The sequence below is a fragment of the Ictidomys tridecemlineatus genome, chromosome 13 (genome assembly GCF_052094955.1).
Source record: "Ictidomys tridecemlineatus isolate mIctTri1 chromosome 13, mIctTri1.hap1, whole genome shotgun sequence".
Taxonomy (NCBI): domain Eukaryota; kingdom Metazoa; phylum Chordata; class Mammalia; order Rodentia; family Sciuridae; genus Ictidomys; species Ictidomys tridecemlineatus.
In genome coordinates, this window is record NC_135489.1 from 67,592,354 (window position 1) to 67,613,496 (window position 21,143).

Consider the following 21,143-nt stretch of genomic DNA (forward strand, 5'->3'; position numbering starts at 1 on the left):
TAATAAACATAAACACATATCCCACCACCTGGCACCTAACTGTCAATAAACAGGACATACGATGATGGGCAACTGACTTCCCACATCATCCCCTGAACCCTCTGTTTCTATGCTTTCAGGGATATCATAGCCTGCTTTCTGGCATCTCCAGACACAACTCCCCTGCTTGCTGGGTGCTATGTTTTGTGTATCTCGGAAAGGGGCCAAGGGATATGATGCCCTTAACTTTCTTTCTTTTAACACAACTCAACATAGATTCCTCCCTGCCCAGCATCCTCCAGTCAAGAATCAAGAGCACTTTCAACCATGTCTGATTTTCTGCTTCATGAATAGCTTCCTCATGTGGAAGTAAACAGTAAAATCGTTGCTGAGAAAATGAAGTGCAGAAAGAAGGAACTTGTCTATCTATGCTTCTCAACCAGTGTGCCACAAGTAAATTACAGTGATGTGGTCTCTGACCTTTTCAGTTTTAGGACACTGGGACAGGGCCTGGGGCAGGCAGAATACCTGGAGATGGATTCCTGTGGCCTCAAGAAATCTTGTCTGTGGCTCTTCAAAAAGCCACTCATGGCTGGGCGTGGTGGCTCATGCCTATCATCCCAGCGACTCGGGAGGCTGAGACAGGAGGATCGTGAGTTCCAAGCCAGCCTCAGCAAAAGTGTGGTGCTATGCAACTCAGTGAGACCCTCCCTGTCTCTAAATAAAATACAAAATAGGGCTGGAGATGTGGCTCCGTGGTCCAGTGCCCCTGAGTTCAATTCCTGGTACTAACCCCCTGCAAAAGGCCACTCAAAGTGGATAAGGCCCAATGACATATTCTATGGTCCCCTCTACAGTGAGCCTGACAAGTGGTACCTGACCTGTGCTGTTCTCCAGAGCTTCAATGAGCAGGAGATACTCAATCACCAGACACCTGTGAGCCAGCTTCGAGCCCCACTGGTCACCATCACCATCATAGAGACAGGGAATCTGAGGAGCTGTTGGAACAGCTAAAATACCAAGGAGTGCCATGGGAACCCCCAAGCACAACAATCAAAGGAGAAAAGGTGCAGAAAGGCCAAGTGAGGTTCAATGGCAAGCAGAGTAGCAATGACCCTGACTGAGCTTCATCTGTCATATGCTTTCTTCTGTTCACAGTGGTTGTACCCTTGCAGCGTTACCCAAGCCAGTCACTGAAAAAATGCTCCAATAACACAAACACCATATTCCCCAAATTAGAGTGTCTTCGTTATTCTGACTTCTTAACATGAATAAGTTCAGTTGGGCTGGAAACCTGACTGTGTCATCACAAAAACTTTCAGTATTACATTTATCAATGAAAGAAAAGGGAGAGCTATTAAATTCTTTAAATATAATTTCAACTGCCATGAATATTTAATGGTTATAAAAAAATGGCTTTAAATTTTTTATCACTTGTGCAAAGTTTCTTATCAAGGGTGACTACCAAGAATTTGTAGAGATCATCCTTTAAAAAGTCTTAATCCGGTACTGTGCAAAACCATTTCAATCATCCACCCTGGTTTGAAACATTTCATTCATGGAAGGAAACAAGCTCAGGTTTCTCATTAAAACTAGGAAATGTTTTATACTAATTCAATATATGTCTTTCTTTATATATAGTATTTAATTTTTCATTTTGCATTTCATAATAGAGAAAATGAAACAGCTCTTCCCTCCACCAAGTCCCCACAGATGCCCCCCAGTCCCCTGCAGCGTACTCCAATGTGCAGACCAAATATTCTCATTTTCTTGTGCGTTTTGATCTTGAAGGTTTAGGGATCCTTTCTCTCTTAGATATGATACTTGATCTTCATGGATCCGAGGAAACATCTGAGTCTGGCTGGCATCCAGCTGTCCCTTTGCCATTCTATGAGATCAGTGTCACCACAAACCTTCCCTAGCACCAATGTAAGGACTTTCACAGTCAAAGGTGACACTTTGTGACCTGAAGAAATTCCCCTTGAAGTTGTTCTCTGGTAACCTCTTCCTGTGGGTGCTTCCAGAACTGAACTCCCATTGGTAGCAAGACTCAGCTTAGTTAAGAAGAGGGAAATGTGTGCAGGCTGGGGAGGTGCAGTTCCCAGATAGCACAACCATGCTGGCTGCCTGCCCCCATCCAATCCTTCTTCTGTACATCTTCTAGGAGGCTCTCTTCTCCACCTCTTGATTTTAAATAACTTCCTGAACTATAAATGCAAAGAGTTCCAAATGAAAACTGATTGATAGCCTCATATAATTATATAATAAAAACACAGTGATATGCATATACATTATGTGTGGGCTCGTATGTCTATATGCATCTGTATCTATTCCAGAGGGAGGAATATGCAATAACGTCTTCTGAAACAAATTGTCAAGGTGTCAATAAGGAATCTCATAATGAATGTGTGGGTGTGATATGGGGTAATTTCATTGCAATTATGTTGCTCAGGCTGATTTCCCAAGAGAGGTCTTAAAGGCACAAGTTCCATTCCCAAGCCAAAAACAGGAGGTTTTGCTTCCTATGGAGTCTTCAAGGCAAAAATGCCTTCCAGGCCAAAAATGCCTTCCCTGGAGCAGGCCGACCCATCTGAGTAAATCATTAAGAGCTTTAGGCCACAGCTTCAGGCCACTGCTACAAGCTTTTAAAAGTGGGGGGAACTTTTTGTACCTGACGCCCTCCCAATCAGAACCATCAATCGTCACTAAAAAATAAACAAGAGAATTGTTCCATAAAGGAGTTACAAATCCCAGGAATGAGGACTAACTGTTCACAATGGTAGGGGATGGTGAAATGCAAAGATGGGAACTGGGCAGGCACATACTGCAGCGGCGAGGGGATCTATGCAGCTCCTAGCCCCCAAGGAAGTCCCAGCCTTCCCCAAAGGATAGATGCACAAAGAAACACTGAGAGCTTGATGAGAATTGGAAGGAAATAGAGATCTAAGCCACAGGCACCTGGATCTAGGAGGTAGAATAAAAATTTCAATCGTTTTTGTACACAAAAAAGTCCCTCTCTCAACAAAATTTTGTTGAATAAAGTACAAACTCCATTTAGGAATATTCTAAACAGCAAGGACAAATAACCCCAATCACCCATGCCTGAGGCCAGGCTACAGAATTTGCTGTTAGGAAAGCCAATTGTTGTCCAGAAAATTTGTGCCGATGCTGGGCCCCAGCCACAGGGCCACACCTGAGCCATGCCTGTAGCCACTTCCACAAAGCTCCAGGGGACAGGCTGGAAGAGGAAAGGAAAGGGGAGGGCTGCGTGGTGAGCTTCCAGAGGAAATGTGCAAGAGCAGAAATCCTTTTCTCTGCCTTCCCCACAATCTCTAAATCTAAACCAGCCAGCCCACACCAGAGACCAGTGACATTCAGGGATACCTCGTGGCTCCTCATCTCTGCGGTGACCCATTCCCCACACAGCTGACCAGTGAGTGGTACCTTCAACATGGCCTTGGTGACATCTCTTAACTCTATTTCCTCCTTCTTCCCCCCATGTCTTGTTCAGTTCCTCCTTGGATAACTGTAATTTCTCATCTGGACCCCTGTAGCTATGTCCTGACTGACCTTGAGCATCCAATCCATCCACACACTGCTACCGGTCTGATTTTTCAAAAATACTTAAAACTCTCCTCACTCTCCTCCCTTAAACCTTTCAAGTGCCCCCTTCACCTCTCAGATAAAGCTCAGATCCATCGGGCCTAACCAGTGACCTACAAATCCTTCCTCTCCCTCTGCCCTTCCAAATGTCCCTTTCTTCTCTATTACTAGGTTAATTTGTAGGTCATTTTGAAGACTCCACTCAGGTTTTTCTGCTGGGATCCACCATCTGAGGGCAATACACTCCTTCTTCCCTGCCCTTATCCCTACCCCATGCTCCAGAGCTCTTTGTGTGTGTTGACCTCTAGAGGAAACAGTTGATTATACCTTTGTTAGTCCATCAAGCCCCTGAGCTATGATAACTTGCTACCAAGGACCATGCCTATTTCCTGTGAAAACTTCGTACTCAACACCCAACACAGCTCCTGGCCCATAGCATGTGCTGAATCAATATTGGGAAAGAAAGAATGAGAAATGTTTGAACAGATACATAGATGGATGAATGATGGATAGATATGGATGGATGGATGGATAGATGGATTGACAGTTTAATGGATAGTGGGTAGAAAGATGAATTAATCAACTGATGGTGCTTAAGTAACCTGAGGAGTAAAAACAAAAAATAAGACTCCTTCTTGTTTGCACCCCACCAACTAGTTCAGTCTCTAGTATAGTACATCTGATCCCCCAAAGAACTTCAAGGCCTGAGAGGCGAGCAGAAAAATAATAGGAGTTTCCATATGGCATGGTAGACAGGGATGTCCTAAAGCAGAAGCTTAACACAAAAGATCCCAGGAAGGAGAGGAGAGCATCCCCCACCAATGAGAATGAAGTGGTTTACAGTGTTGCCACAGGCATCCAACCAATTGTGAAGGCTTTTCTTACCTATAAGTCAGACAAATGGCAAGGAACTATATGAATCCACTTCTCTTTCTGGGGTTTCTACTGGACACAGAATAAGTGAGAATAAGCCAGGTTATTTCCCATCACACTAAGATATGCATTCTTATATATAATCTGTTATATATATGCATTCTTATATATAACACAATGCTGTTGCCTCTGAGTGCACTCTTAGGATAACAATCTAGAAGCAAAATTACCGATTTTAAAAGCATGGAGATTTTGAAGGCTGTTAATAAAAATGACCATATTCGTCTTTAGGAAAGCTGTACTCATGTGCAATCTCATCTATATTATATGAATAGTTATTTCTCCATGCTCCTACTAGCACTACAGAATCTATTTTTAAACCTCCACCAGTTTGATAAGCAAAACTAGGATTCCCATTGTTTTATTTTGCATCTCTTCAATAACTACTGGAGTTGACACTTTTCATAAGGAGGACCATTCTGTGAACCTCATATTAATTTGCTTTGCCTGCCTCCCTATTGGTTTTCTCATCCTATAATACTGATTTGTAAAGGTATTTTAATCTATCGACATCATTAACCTCTTACCATACAGTGCAAATACTTTTTTCTGTCTCGTAAGAAATAACTACTCTGCTCACTCCAAGTTTGGAAGTGGATTAATAAAACTTTGTTAAGAACTTAGTTCAAGGTCCTATGCCAAGTGCTCCTGGGTGGGCAGGGATGAATACGACATGTCACTTGACCACAAGAAGCCTGCAATGAGAAAGCCCAATGAGTTCAGGGCAAGCGTACAGAGCTCTGTGATGTGAGCCATGGGAAGTGAGGCCAGCCAGGGAGGGTCTCGATGCCCAGACTTCCTCACAATGCTGTTGTTCCTCTCTCCTGGCTAGGGCCATGCAAGAGCCTTTGTCTCTTTGCCATCCTGATATGTGTGCCTGCTCTGTATGTCCCATTCTTTTATGATGGCTGTTTTTGGTCTGAATTGATTAGCCTTTCTGGGTGGGAGCCATCTGCTGTCTGTCAGGAACCTTATCTCACCAGCATGTTGATTTCAATAAAATGTTATGGCACTTCGAGTCTGCTGGGGAGTTCAATGCGATGAGTCTCACGTGTCTAAATCAGATCTGAATTGAAAGCCAGTTAATGCTGTTCCCCTGCTGTCTTCTCTCTTGGTCAACAGCGAGGTGAACCATGGTAGGTATTATCTTGAGCTTCCCAGAACTCTCTGTGTCAGCTTCTTTCTTCTTGGCCATAGGACAGAGCACTTGACTCCATTTCAATCCATAACTTTATATTGTGCATATGAATCTGTTTACCCCCTCACCTTCTCACCATGACCCTCAAGGTGAGCTTTTTGTAGGACAGGGTCTAAGTGTTGTGTGTTACTCTGCCCTGTACCAATGAAATCTAGCACTCACAGTATAGGGATTGACACAGGATAAGCTTATGACTCAAGAGGGCTTATGAATGAGAGACGCTGTCTTTCTACTGCAGAGACTGGGGATGCATATTTGGAGCTATTGGTGGACATCTTTCCTGGCACATAGAAAAAGCCAAGCAGAGACCAGCAAAGATGAAAGAGAGTTTTCTAGAGGTGTGGAGCCCTCTACATCTCTTCCTTCAGACCTAGAAGCTACTCAATTCCTTCTCAGGTACGCATGTCTTTATGTTTCTTTTTGCTTAAGCTAATGTGAGTGGAGTTTCTGTCACCTGCATTACAGTGACTCCTGAGTATAAAGCATCATAACCATTCTGGTTGCCCAAACCAGGAATGTAGAAATCATCCTCACTTTTTCCCCCTCTCTAACCTCCACATCTAATCAATCACCAAAACCTCTTGATTTTACCTTTAAAATCTCTTTTCCGTTATTTGACTCTCCTCTCTAGATATCTTCTGGATCATACAACAGCTTCCTCACCAGTTGAGGATCTTGACTCCTCCCAAGTCTATCTTCCAAAATGCTACCAAGGTGGTCTTTCTAAAATCCACCTTTACTTCTAAAATTTCAGAAGCTGTCCACTTTGCTTATGAGACAAATCCAAACTCGGAAGCATAAGATACTGGTCAAAGCGACCTCTTCAGTCCCAACTCCCAGTGAACCCCCTCTTCTACCTCATACCTGTTCTTTCCCTTGGCTAGAAGGCCTGCCCACCTTGCTCACCTGGTTACTGTCCTGTCTTCCAAGAGGGAGTCATATAACACTTCCTTTGCAAAGTGTTCCCAGCCTAGCCCCTGACAACATGTCATGACCTTCCTTTGGGAATTCATGACACATTGGTATTTGAGTTAATGACAGAGAGAACATGTCATAGTGCAGTGAAGAGGAGGGGCCCTGACCTCAGTCCGAGTCCTGGCTCATGCTTACCAGCTAGGAGAACCTGAACAGGCAGCCAGTCCTTCTTGGTGGTAAACGGGGGAAAGAAATGAGGATAGCTGTAAAAATCAAATGCAAAGACTAGGTAAAAGTTTTAGGTAGAATATAGCATATTCTTAATACAGCTCTAATTGTCCTATTTATAATTTTATATTGTGTATAGGAATCTGTTTACCCTCTAAGTTGCTTTCTCACCCAGCCCTCAGTGGAAGCTCTTTGAGAGACTGAGTGTTCTATCTTACTCTGCCCTATATCCATGAAACCTAGCACGGTGTCTGGCACACAGTAGGCACACAATGAAAATTTGTTTAATTGTTCTGCTCATCTCTCTGCAGCCACTTCCTCAATGTGGGTCTTGCTGGAGCAGGAGGGCCCTGCTATGATTCCCCCGTTACTACTGGATCCTAGTGGCTAAAAGTGACTCGTGATGGAGTCTCCACAGGAAATAGTTCAGCAGTAACAGCCATGAGTCAACGAGACTCACAGAGGATACACTATCACTATGGGTGCCCTGATACAGCAATACCATTAATTGTCCAAAATCTCTTTGCCAGATCTTCTTTGATAATTACACTGTATCTTATCAGTTCCAACTCTCAGGGAAGTTGAGATTCCTCATCTGTAACTTCATCCTAAGACACCTGCACCAGCTGGTAATGCCATTGCCCTTGCCAGAACTTGGTTTGGGGATAGGCAAATCATCCTAAATGCCAGGGAGAAGAAAGCCCTCTGTGGAGATTTTGGGAAGGATTTCTTTGTCCTTAAAAAAATATACAAGGCTGGGTGCCGTGGCACATGCCTATAATCCTAGCGGTTCGGGAGGCTGAGGCAGGAAGATCACGAATTCAAAACTGGTCTCAGCAACTTAGTGAGGCCCCGAGGAACTCAGCAAGACCTTGTCTCTAAGAAAATATTTAAAAAGCACTGGGATGTGACTCAGTGGTTAAGCACCCCTGATTCAATCTCCAGTACCAAAAATAAATAAATTTTTAAAAATAAAAATGAACAAGGGAAAAGGCAATCCCTTTCCTTCTACTCAACATTATTACGTCTACAAAAGATACCTTGAATGGAGACACCACTAGCTCATAAGCACAAGGGAAGCCTAGTAAGAGGACAAGAGAGAAAGGGAAGAATATGAGTCCCCAATGGCATTGTCAAGCCACAGAGCTGGCAGACCCTGGAGCAGCCCTGCTGCTGAGCTTCTTACAAACTAAGAGAACAAATTTATCTTATTGTCTAAGTCAGTCAAGGCAGAGATCTCTGCTCTTTAGAGCCAGACACATCTGAAAAGATTTGCCTAGTTTTACAGCCCTTCTCTCAAGAAGCCCTCGCCCATCCCCTTGAGGTCCCCTCACACTCTCACTGCACACCCCTTTCACTCACAGTGCACGATTCACCTTTCACTTCTTTCTGGATAGCTTTTCCTAACCTTCTGAATTTCGATTCATCCTCCCTGAGGCCTGGATCTGACCACGAGCACGGTTTCTCTTAGAAGTCTTACCTGATTCTTCTGAGAACAACTTGAATAAACCCACCACCCTGACGTTTCTCTTCTGAACTCCACTGGCACTTTGTGCACATTTTAATTCACTTTTAGTTGTAATTATTGACTTTGTTGCTAGTGACAATGACAGTCCCTCAAGGAAGAGCACTGAGTCTTGTTCTCTGGTGTTCCTCGATCTTAGCACAGTGCCTGGACAGGAACGTAATAAGTGTTCAATTCATGAAGGACAGATGGTGGATACATGGTAGATGCAAGGATAGTGGATGCACAGTCTCTACCAGTAGTAGGCTTACAAACTCATCAGTGAAACTAGAAGATGAACAGACTATGGAATGAAAATGAATGATGTCACACTGTATGGTGCAGATTTCCTAATAGTTAAAGAAATAGATACTCATATAATGTTAAGGTATCATTACATGATATTAAATTGATCCAAATAAATAAAATGTAGAAAATCTGACTAGGTGGACCATGGAGAAATAGCACCCCTATAACTGTCAGTAGCATTGTAAATTGGTTCAATCTGTCTGGAGAGCAATAGGGAAATATGGAACAAAAACTATAAAACCATTCATATCTTTTGACACTGTAATTCTTTAAAAGGAATATACCCTGAAGAAATAACCCAAGTCTCCCCTCCACACACACACAGAAGCAATTAAATGAAGACATTTATAGCTACATAGAGGAAAAACAGCAACAATCTAACCTCTAATGGACAGCAAAGCTAAGCAGATTATGGTATTTTAGGTAGGAGTGAAAACTCACAATGTCCACATATAATGGCATAAATAAAATTGGGATAAATAAAAATACATAAAATAGCAACTGCAGACATGAACACTACATAAAATTTCATTTAGAAATCTTTGCCTGAATATTACAATAGATATTAAACAGAAATAAGAAATTGTATAATGTTCACTTGTTTCTTGTATTCTCATAGAATTCATCCTCCAACATCTGGCATTCATATCTTACTTAGATTTCCACAGTACATATATCTCTGCTCTCCAAGTCCTATCAGCATAATGTTGTCAGTATGCCGAATCAGCCCGATTTCTTGTAGGAGGAAGAGATAATCAAATTTCTTTGTGAACTAAATTGTGACACAGAGATGGAGAACTAGAACAATAAAGTATACTGCAATACTTACCAGGTGAAAGAAAATTGTGCCTTTTTATTGGAACTAAATATTTGAAAAGTGCCAGCCATATAGATAGCTGCAGATCAAGTGTCAAACACTAGGTTATTTGCTCCAGAGAGGTGGCTGTATCTAGAATCACATTTGTAATAATCTATAGCCATTCACCAAAATAGCTCCACTTTCCACTCTGAACAAATAAGTGATTAAAATGACATGGTGATAGTACACCTGCATCTTTCAAGACTTCTATGGCTTTAATGATTCCCACCATGAAATGGGTTTGGGGTTCATGAGCCAACTCTAATGTCAAAAAATATGTCATTTGATCTTTGAAAGATGCCCTGACCAGTGGCTCACAGTTGGATATTGGATCCCCAAGAATTATCTCAGAATCCATTAAAAAAATATTGAAAGTATAGAAGTCTCCTTTTCCCCAAGCAATCCTTACTAGATCTCTTAGAAGACAGCCAGGAGGAGAATTTGTAATATATGCATGTGATATAATTTCAGGGTCCTTCCTCAAAGGTATCTGGTATCTTCCATGAGCTCTGGGCCTGTGGCTCAAGTTTAGAAATTGAACGCGGACCGAAGGAGTCTTCTCTGTTCCCCAGGCTAGTGTATAATGTTTGTTTGTTTTGATTTTATGGGCCAAGAAGTTTCTTAGAAAACTGTTCATATATTTCAGTGCTAAAGACTTCATGATCAATTAGCCTTTCTTAAGATTCAACAGGTTCAGACCATTCCCATCAACACACTGGTTCTGCTGCCTCTTGTGGGGACCATGCAGTGTGGGGCACCTCCAGCTGCTTGCAATGTCACTTGCTCCCAGAAACACAATTTGTTGCAGTGTTGTAATGTGCCCAGGTTCCCCTGCAGTCAGGATGAAGGTACGTGCAGATTTGCGTCCTGACAAATCAGACAGGTCTGCGGGAAAATTGGATTCAGAAGTGTACAAAATGAAGAGGAGGCTAAGTGCAGAGCTGACATCTGGTGAGCAGAGGGGCAGAGGAAGCCAGCTCTGTAATGGTGAGAGGGCAGAGCATCTGGCAGCCAGTCCTGAGCACTACCAGAGCCAAAGAGCAATGGCATTTTACTACCGCTGCCCACAGCCCCAGGATACGCTCTCCATCCATCCCCTGTCCAAAGGTATCATGTATGGGTCCTGACATCCTTTTATACAGTCTCTTTTTTTGCTTAAGCCATCCAGCATGGCTTCTGATGCAATTAAGAACATTAAATAGTACAAGGGCCACCTTGTCCCTAGAGATTTCTTAAAGTGTCATTCCTTGGGCTCTTTCCTCGAGGATTCTAGTATCCCCCATGAACTCAGGGATCCCATTTCAACTACAGGACTTTCTGGTAAAAAGATAACAGCATTGACAGCACTCACCCAAGATGTGGGCACCCCCCTTTGCCATATTTCTCAATGCCTTGATAAAAGATGCATCTTCTTAGGGGATAGAGTTAAGGGTGGGTGAGCAGGTTACACATGATAAATCCATGTCAACCTCTGTATCTACTTATTTTTCTTCTTTACATTATTTTCAGGCATCTTCATTTCTAATGAGCCTCTATGGAACATACTTATCAATCCCAATTTCTTGAGCAAATACTTTGAATCAAACATCTCTAAGTGCTCCCACACCTATAAATTGAGTCTGATCTAAAATTATGCTCCCTCAAAATTAAAAAAAAAAAGCAGCTGGTTTAAAAACAGGTCACCCGAATGAGTTACACTTGTTTCCTACAGTCACCACTGTGGGTTCTAAACATGTTCCCAAAAAGCTCTAGCAAGTTCTCAATGTTCTTCTAGCTAAGAATACAAGGCTCTGGGCTGGGGTTGCAGCTCAGTGGTAGAGCACTTGCCTTGCACGAATGAGGCCCTGGATTCAATTCCAAGCACCACATAAAAATAAATAAATAAAAATAAAGATATTGTGTCTGCCTACAACTAAAATACATACATAAATACATACATACATACATACATACATACATACATACAAGGCTCTGGGCATCGAACTCCACTTTAAAATCAGAGAAACTCCAAAAATCCAACTTATGTACTTTCATTGGAGCAAGAGGTCTAAAACTGAAAAATAATGGTCATAAAACCACTGAAACAGATCATCTTTGAAGTCCACCTGGAGGACTCCATGGTCTTCAGTGGCTAGGAGCTAGTTTGATGCCCCTCATTCAAATTCCAAGGGGAGCTTCCAGAAATGATTACATTTCTGTTTCAGAGCTGTTTTTCCCCAAAATCCACTGGGCCTGTCTAGAGGCTACAACTTCCCCTTCCACAAGTGTAGGGTGGCATTTACTTCTCTTGGCAAATGTCACAAGCTATCAACCCCACAAACTTCTCAAAGACCTATAAGGACCTATGTGGCACCTTCCATGTTTTCTGGGAACAAGAGGTTAATAAACTCCTAATAAAAAATTAATCTGAGAAGGGTCCTTAGGATCAATGAACATCACCATGTATCCACAGTGTTCCCACCATGTGCTCTGTCCTGTGCTGGTCTCAATGGGGAATCCTTAAGTCTCCCACCATCCAGCCATTCCTTCAACCAGCTGCAGCTTACTCTCTGAGTGATTACTGTGCTCCAGACACTATGCGGGCAAACACAACCCCATCTGTCAATGCTCTCACAATCCTAGATACTGGGGGGGTAACAAACAAAACTCTTACACATGAGACTATTGGAGAAGATCAACAGAGTACAACCATGTGGGAATATGCAGATTATAAGCTCCCCACATATATCAAAGGAAAAGGAGACAAGTGAGGGCTGAAATAGACAAATAGAACAGAATGAGGCTGATAAAGTAAAAGGAAGATTTTCCAAGCAAGAGTCGAATGAGCGGTGGGCTGCAGGGATGCCTGTGTAGTGGGTTCTTCCTTCCTCGGCTTGGTCTGGTCCACTCAGTTACTTAAAATGCTTATAAGATGAAAGACTCTGACAGCTCCACAGTTCTGTGATCTTATAATCCTCAGGGAACTGCCGTTGCACCCAGAAGTCCGCTAGTTGCATATAAAGAGAGGAACCCTCTGATCCCTGGCTCCAAACCGGATTTCCAGTCCTGAGCACCCACTCTTTGAAAGCAAGCAAACCCAGACGGGGTTGAGAGGATGGATGTCCTAAATCAAACCTAACCTGGGCCCAGTGATGGGTCAATAGCATCTTTTCCAACAACAGACTCCATTAGCACCTGGCAGACAACTAGGTACTGAGTATTTTTTTAATAAGTGCAGAGCACAGGGATCACATGAATTCTACAGCTGCAAAGTGAAGTTGGGGCCAGGGCCAGGGGCAGGCTGAAAGCATCGAGAGCTCAGAAACATTTGTGAAGGAGGTCTAAGGCAGGCACAGCCCTAGACTCTGATGGTCTGGGTTCAGGTGTGGTCCTCTTGCTCCCTAGCTGTGTGGCCTGGAGACTTGGTTTCTCCAATTGCAAAATGTGGATGAACACTGAATGACAAAGTATGGAGCACCTGCCTAACAAATGTTAACGATAATGTTGAGAGGTTGATTGATGGTATTTGCAAATCACATTATCCAGGAGCAAATCAGCTTTGCTCACTCTTGCCTCAAACAGCTAAGGAAAACAGTCCAAAGGAACCACTATGCAAAGAATCAGGCAGATCTGGAAATCTAGGAGAACACAGCCCCCCTAAAGATCATCCTCTCCTTGCCCTAGGTGTCCTTTCTTCTCTTGACACCTTCCTCCTATGCCTCCAGGTGCTCGCTTCATCTGTGCCCTTTTACAAGATGCCCATCACTCTAAATATGTAACAGAATCGGAAAATCTCAGTGTTGACAAGGACCATGGAGAGGTCTGGTTCATGCTACATAATATTAGCATTGTAGCACCATTGGCACAAAAAGGTTTAATGCAGGGTTTTTATTCCCATCCAAATGTCTGAGTTTTAAGTTTTGGGTGGGATGATTCTCTGGTAAGGAATCTCAGACCTATAATGGAAATGATGATAATTGCTATTTAGTACCCACAGTTATCTGTTCCACATACTAAGCAATTTAAAGGCATTCTCTTGATGAATCCTCACTGTGTTCATCTGTTTTGCATTACTATAACAAAATACCTGAGAGAATGAACTTATAAAAAAAGGTATATTTTGGCTCACAGTTCTGGAGACTGTAGTCCATGGTCAGTTGGCCATTCGTTTGGGGCCTGAGACAAAGTAGTACATTATGACAGGAGCACTTGATGAAGAAAGCTGCTCACCTTGTAGCAGCCAGGAAGTGATGAGAGAGAAAGAGGCTGGGGTCCTGACAGTCCCTTTAAGGGCACACACTCATGACCCAATTTCCTCCCACTAGATCTCACCTCTGAATGAATGGTCCCATCACCTCTCAATAGAACCACAGGCTGAGCAACAAGCCCTTATCCCATGGGCCTTTGGGGATCATTTAAGTCCTAAACTATAATACTCACATTAACCCAAAGAGACAGGTTCTCTTATTCCGACCTCCAGCTGGATTTCCATAAGAAAACTGAGGTTAAGAAAAGATAAATAAGTCATACAAGACCTGAACCCAGTTGGTTGACTAAATGCTCTTAGGGCTTGATTCATTTAGATTTATTTAAGTGATAATTAGTGCCTCATAGATTCTTATGTGATTAATCCAGGCTAAAAGTATACATAAAGGCTGGCAGTCGTGTTGGAAGAAAAGACAGAAAATTCTTCTTGATAAAATGACACTCTTGTGTGCACACCTGAACCCTGAGAAAGAGAGAAAGAGATGGTGGCAAGATCCTGGTGTCCCTGAGCCCTAAGAGTCCAGTCAACTAGAGAGAATAGAGAATAATTCTTCCCTCTCGGAGCAGTTGTGTGGCTCCTCCATGAATGTGAGTAAACCTTATCAAAACTTTAAAAATAAGGCAATCAAGGGTTTTTTTTTTTGCCTATGAGCTTCTGAGGAATGAAAACCCTGTTTATTCATAGTCTCACCTGCACTGTTGACACCATCAGCATGGGATGAACCAGGTCCACCTCGACAAGGGCCCATCCCACCTGAAAGCATGGCACATCCTGTGGTCAGGTTTACCTTGCCGGAAACCTGTATAGGTCATCTGTCTGTCCCTCGTGCTTGGTCCCTGCCCTGAGCCTAAGGCCTGAAGCTGTGGGTGTGGAGCCCCCTGCATTCCTCTGCCACCCCAACATTCCTGTGCAGAGAGGGGACCTCTTGGGCATCCTCAGAGGATCCTTGTGGGCAAAATTGCCTATTCTGCCATTTTGTAGGCTGCCACCCCTGCCCCCAGAGTTGCTCTAATCCTAAAAAGAGGCAGCCAGGTGTGCGCACAGATAGGACCCCTTCCTCTCCCATTTTATCCAGAAGGATGGAATGAAATTAGATAGAAAAATGTTCAGGGGGTACAGCAAAGCCACCAGCAAACAGAAGTAAAACAAGACAGAGAATACCAATGTCACATTGTATAGTCCTCTGGTTCCCAGGCTGGCACACACTGTAGATATTCATGGCCAGACTGGCCAACAATATCAATCCCATTTGACAGACAGGAAAAGGAGCAGAATGGAAGACCCTGGGCTGAGCCGGGGCCAGAGCCCCCCACCTCCGAGTTCTCACCCAATCTCCTCTCCTGTGAGCCTTGGGATCTCTCTAGCAACTCATGAGAGCCTACACCACTCCTTGTTCCAAAGCAAAGGACACACCAGGCCTGATGCTGGACAGGAGCCACTGGACTTGAGTTCTGAGTGTAACTCTTCCTTCATTGGAGTAGCCCTTTCCTTTCTTCATCCAAGGGACTTCATTCACCCCTGGCAAGAACCTGGCACTATTTGTGTCCTGTGAGAAAACAGCTTAACAGGACCACAAACGCACCTCTGAGAAATCTCTGCCTGGAGAGCCCAGAGGTCTCATGTCTTCTGTTCTGCAAGGACTTTGTGTGGCCTGCACTTGAATGGAAGAGGTGACCATTCACTCTGTCTCTTCTGTGTTAGAATGGTCAGGAACACCGTCAATCTTCTAAATCTCTGGGGAGTTAGGGAAATGGGTTCACTGTCATTGGAGGGTCCCTGTCACTGGGGGGGGGGGTTTACTGTCACTGTTACCCATTAGAGTCGTTCAAGTCTTTAACTAAATCCTCTTCCAGGAGGACATAATGCAGAATCATCAGGCTGGTCTGGGCTGAGCACGGCCGCTGCAAGCACGCCAGCCCCGGTTCATCTGGCTTCAATCTGCCACGGATGCAGCTCTGCCTTCTTAAGTGGACGCAACCGTACTACAGGTTTCTGTGGTGATGTGGGATGGCAATGAAGCTCCATTTTACATTCTTAAATATTCATAAGGAGCTTTGCAGCATTAATATCTTAGATGGCTTACAAGAACACTTAAATACCGGGTCTTCGCTCCCCTCTCCTTGCCCCAAAAGTCCCAATCTGTTCTAATTTGTGTAATGCATTGGGCCATTTTAATAATTGTCCAGGGATTTATTTAGTGGTTCTGCTGCCCTGTTGCATAGGGTGTAATTATGACCCGGGCTTCTCTTATCATGCGCTAATCCTGCTTGTTTCACCCAGCAGAGAATCCAAGATTGGAATGGACAAGCGCAGGCAGGGCTAATGCGGAAGAGCTAAGTCATGGCCCAGCCGCCCTCTGCCCCTTCCCTCTCTCATCTGCTGCTACAGAATGGGGAATGAGCAGCCATGTCCATGTCTGGAGGATGTTTTTAATTAAGAGTGTGTTTTAGCAGATTCAAAGATTGGGAGACCAGGAGCATCAGTGAGTATCCAAACAATAAACTTTTGGCACACACCACTTGGAGACGGCGGCTTCAAGATGTGTGTTACCCTAAGGTGGTCTGAAACTCTTCTTGGTGTGATTTTGCATAAAATCAAAATGGACTAAAAGCTGCCAGTTGTGACTGAGAAGGGAGGGGGATTCTTGATATTGTAGAACTTGTGGAAATTTTCTGATGGTTCAAACATCAAGGAACTTGGGAAATGGTGAAATGAAACTGCTGTATAATCAGGTATTCTAAAGAAACACAATTATGGAAGGTCACATGGGAGCAGGAATGACATTATTTTGTGAGAGTCAACAATTTGCCTAATTACCTCTTGATTCCAGACCTAAACTAGGAGTCTTAAGCTTGGGGCAAGCAAGAGGGGTGGGGGGACTGGGTTGTTGTTGAAGAGCACGACATGTAGAAGCCAGTTCCATGCACCGAAGAATCTGAGCAGCAACATGCTGGGCCAGAGCCATGAAGCTTACAGAACTCCAACCCTGAATCATTTCAGCAGGGAGATAAGCCAATACACACAAAAGAGCATGAGACCCTTTAGAGGTGGATGTATAAACACATGCAAATAAATATAAAGCTGATTACAAATATCTCTACTCTTCCTGGACATCATTGTCTCCAACTGCCAGCCTTTCAAGGCAACACTCCTATAGTCTAATTCAAGTTCAAAGCTCTGAAACTGGCAAAATTATGAGCTATCCTGGAGCTGCCATCAATCCTGTCCTGTCTCTCCAACCAGGACTGCTTCCTTGACCTGGAATAGTGCTGGCCTTTCATGGAGGCAATAAGGTCAGCCCCAGTTGATGCCTGGGGTAGTGAAGTCCTGTCCCCAGAAGCACTGGTCAGAGGAGGCTGCTGGCAGGGGTGAGATCTGAATGGATCTGATCTGGGTTAGTGAGAAGGGGCATTTGGAGATAGAATCAGGATAGGTTAGGGGAGAAAAAAGACAATCTGTTTTTAGGATGACTCACTGGTTTGCCTGTTGGGGATAATTTTTCCCAAGAACATGTAGGAGATATGGCTGGAAAGAAAGACTGAGGCCAGTCTCCATCTTCTCATCTCCTAAGACCTCAGGGGTCTCCCGCTGCAGTTGGGACGTGGCCTCACCTTGTAGACAGATGCCTCAAGCAGACTGCGGAGATGGCTTTCCCACGCAGCCCTGCTAGCACTTAATTAATCTCAGCATCCATCTCCATCTCATTCACACAAGATTCTGTGACTGTGAGGAGGCCAGTGGCTTCCACAACAGGCTCCCGCAGGCTCCTTGATATCCCAACACCAGGCTCCCAGACGCTCCTAATCAGGACATGATTTACAACTCTTGGAACAGTTACATAAATTTCCATAAACATCAGCAAATGCCTCAACATCACATTCCGGGAATGCAAGAGGGGGAGCAAAGTGGGGTGCTGGGGGTGGAGGGCGATGAGGTAGTTCCATGCACTGGCGCCACCCCAGCTTCCCCAACTTCAGGGCACAGAAGCTAAATTGGACTAATCGTGAGCAGCTCTTCCTCTGCTGAGCACCTGAGCGGTAATTACATGCCTGGTTAATTTGGTAATGTACATACATGGCTGAGCTGCTTGGGCTCTCTTCCTCCACTGGGTGGCCACCAGCCATAGATTGCATCTGTAAGTCTTGGAGTTCATTATCCTGCTAATGCTGCCTTCTTTCTTAGATCATTAGAAAGAAACTTGACCTGACCTGTGAACTCTGAAATTGACTGTTGCCTTGAAACAGTCAATAGCCCATTTTCTAATCGATACATAGAATAATTTTATACATATTTAAATTATATATTAACTTTAATGCTTGTTAAATTTATCTCCCACTCTCCTCCTGTGCTTCTTTTACATTCTCTCAAACTCGGGCAGGTATATTTACCATTGGGTGGGAGGAAAAGGGGGGACCTAGGCCAAGATCAAGTAAAGGAGGAAAGGGAGTCCCAGGGCAGAGCCTGAGGGAGCAGAGGACCAGGTCCTGAGTGTGTGTGTCTCTGTGTGTGTGTGTGTGTGTGTGTGTGTGTGTGTGTGAGAGAGAGAGAGAGAGAGAGAGAGAGAGAGAGAGAGAGAGAATGTGCATATGTATTTGCCATGTGCATGAAAGCATATGTGCATCTGTAAATATGCACATGCGTTGTATGTCATAAAATATTCACATATCATGTATATGAGAGTATGTGTAGATATGAATGATGTGCATGGATGTATGATGAGTGTGTGTGTGTGTGTGTGTGTGTGTGTGTGTGTGTATGTCGTAGCTGGGAATATATGTATGAATCTGTGTGTTTTCTCTCCCATGAATTCTCTCTCCCAACTTGTCAGTCTGTCCAGACACCTTGCCTGACCTCTGATATTGAGAATTAGACCTTGTTTCTCCCCCTAGTGCACATTAAATGAATGTTGATGCAGCACTTTTGCCTGAAAAGGCAGGATTCAGAACATTATGGTTATCCTGAGTGTGGCTGGAAATTTCCAGCACGGAAAAGGGTCTCCAAAGCGCTAACTATCTGAAAAGAAAACCAGAACTGCTAATCTGTGGATCAATGAATCCCTTGAAATTGAAAACTCTGTGTGCGTGCGTGCGTGCGTGCGTGCGTGCGTGCGTGCGTGCGTGCGTGTGTGTGTGTGTGTGTGTGTATGTGGTGTACAGGGAGAATCTTCCTTGAATTCATTAGATTTTCAAAAGGTTTGACTGTGGATGACAGAGTCAATGCAAAATAGATGGTGGTGTGTCAGGGCAAGGGTGACCTTCTGTTCCCTCAGTATCTAGGACTTTCCAACACAAACAGCCCCAGCTCCCCTCCCTTTGCTTCCATCTGGGGCAGTGTTCAACCTTGTGCCAGGAACAAGAGCTTAAGAGAGTCACTCACACTCAGAGAAGAGCAGCCTCAAGCAACCTTTCCACAGGCTCCAAGTTTAGAATCAGCATGCAGATGCCACATCTTCTGGCCTAGACCTTCCAGAGTGCGGGCACTCCCCAGACTGACATTAGCTGCTCATCCCTGTGGGTGGGATGTAAATGACTGTAACCAAACCTGATGGAAAGCAATACCTTCTACCCCAGTTGTTTTACTTCCAAGAATCTATCCTAAGGAAGTAATCATATACAAAGATGTGTGCTCAAAGATGTTCGTCAGAGCATTCACACCAAAGCAAATGACTGAAAATAAGCTGCTAGAAGCAGCATTAGCGAAATAGCTAAAGAAAAGCCCTGAACCACTGCTGGCTCTTCCCCTGGAACTTATTTGCTTGCTCACCAGTCATTAAACTGCATGTTACATTTAGGAACTATGTAATTAGATGAACTCTCACTAATTTTAATTGCTCAACTTCTACTTACAAAATATGTTTAAAAGAAGTTTTTTTAATGACATGGGGAAAATGCTCGAAGTACAATTATACTGGAAAAGCCAGATATGGTGGGATTTAAAGTTTTTAATGCATCTAGAAACAATTAAAATCAAAGTACAAAATAATAATAATAATTATCTAAGGTGAAGTGATTTTTGTGGACTTTTCATACATTTTCATACATTTTTGTACTTCCCCAATTCTTGTTATCAGCATACACTAACTTGACTTTTTAACATTCAGTTAAAAAAAAAAATCTCTGCTTTTCAATTCATCAACCAATATCTTCCCTACTCCCAGACCCCAAATGCATGGATTCTGTATTTCTGTCTCCCTCCTTCTCGGGAGCAGTATGAAGAAACTAAAATGCCTCACCAAGACTGGATTCGACCTCAGTGGTCCTTGTAATAAAAGCAAAACTGTACTCACCTCTCCTATTCTTTCCCATTTCCACATTCATTGCTGACTCCCAGAATCCTGTCAGGCCATCTGCTTTAACTTATTCCCCTCTCCTCTGTTCAAGAACATCCCAGTCCCTCATTTACAAATAAACATCCAGTTTGTATGAAAGAGCATCCCCTGGGTTGCATCTTCCATGGGAAAGCAAGAGGAGGAGGTTGGGCAGGAGGGAGAACAGAGGACGTGGGTGAGGAGGAGGCTGGTTCCTTGGGTGCTGCCGGCTGCTTCCCACTTTCCTGGGAAGATCAAGGTCATCTCACATGCACTGCCCTGACTTCCTTCCTTCTGCCTCAGACACTCCCTGCATCGTTATCATCCATCCTTTCATCCTTCCTCCCGTCTCAAGGAAGATGTATCCTTCTACTTTGCTAAGGTGCACCTTCCACCTGGACTATTGATCCCATCCCTTTCCATCTCCTTCCAGGCCTTTGCTAGATCAATCATCCCCAAGCTCTCTGGTATCTGCCATCTCCCCCCCCTGGAAGATCTTTCCCCTTCTGTAGAGTCCAACTGTGCAGATTTCAATCCCTTCTCTGCTCCTTGGGAGCTGGGCAGGCTGCCGACCCTCCCTCTGCCTCAATCTCCATGTCTGGAAACTGGAATTATTAAGGCACTTACCACACAGATACCTGGATGAAACGAGATACCCCCATAAAACCCTCAGCACAGGGATGTCACAGCAAACCCTAGCTACTTTTGTTATGTTTATGGTCCTAAAGTGGGCTCAACTTGCTCCATCTTGAAAATGCCTTTCCTGGCCCACTTCCCCACTCTTCCAACACCCTCAATCACTCCTGCCTGTCAGGGGAAACTTTTTCATTGCCTGGAACGTTTCAGCTTCAATCAGATCTCAATACCTTGTCATCTGGGTGCCACCTCTCCACTAATCAGACTGCTCTCTCTGACATTGCCAATGGCGGCCCCCTGCCATGATGAGCATCTCCTCCCAAACTGTGGTCTCCTGGGCTTCCTGACGCTGTCCAGCCCTTCCCATGAGTGACCCTGCTCAGGCCACAGCTCCAGCCATTGTCCACACAATGATCACTTCCACTG

General features: G+C 44.0%; 1 long non-coding RNA gene across 1 annotated transcript; it reads right to left on the reverse strand.

The window, feature by feature from the left end:
* Positions 1–4,482: 4,482 nt before the first annotated feature.
* On the reverse strand, positions 4,483–20,117 carry LOC144370156 (uncharacterized). The gene is made up of 3 exons (XR_013430085.1): positions 20,061–20,117; positions 6,824–6,891; positions 4,483–4,527 (listed from the first exon to the last, which is right to left on the reverse strand). It is a non-coding gene; the product is annotated as an uncharacterized LOC144370156 (long non-coding RNA).
* Positions 20,118–21,143: the final 1,026 nt, after the last annotated feature.